Genomic DNA, 471 nt, shown 5'->3' on the forward strand with positions numbered 1-471 from the left:
CTTAATACCAACTATACAACTTTAGTATTGGAAATTAATGAAAAATGCTCAGCAAAATTGCATTAATGTTGCGTTTGTTAGAGAATGCCAAAGTATTCACACTGTGCTGTACACTAATGCCAAGTTGTATATTAGATTAAAAATAAATATGATTTCTTTGCATTATTCTTGACCACGAAAATACTTAAGGCGATTAAAAAAAGACTTGTGCCACTAGTTCGTCATTCCTACTCTTTCAATTGTTCTTGAGGCCAATTTCTGATACCATCCTGATCCGGATTGCCTACAGACTGGGTTGGATCTTCCTCCACAGGCTCAAGATGATGATCCAAAATACTCTCAGATAACACAGAAGGTGTCCTGCTCCGGGCATGTCTGGGTCTATCCTCCTGGAAATGCGACAGGCCTTTGGTATGATAACTAGGGCTGGGGCTGGCAGAGGACAGGGTTCTCTGGCTCCCATTTAGGTAA

Source organism: Sinocyclocheilus grahami, unplaced genomic scaffold (genome assembly GCF_001515645.1).
Source record: "Sinocyclocheilus grahami isolate Dianchi unplaced genomic scaffold, SAMN03320097.WGS_v1.1 scaffold3926.1, whole genome shotgun sequence".
In the NCBI taxonomy this organism is placed as follows: Eukaryota; Metazoa; Chordata; class Actinopteri; order Cypriniformes; family Cyprinidae; genus Sinocyclocheilus; species Sinocyclocheilus grahami.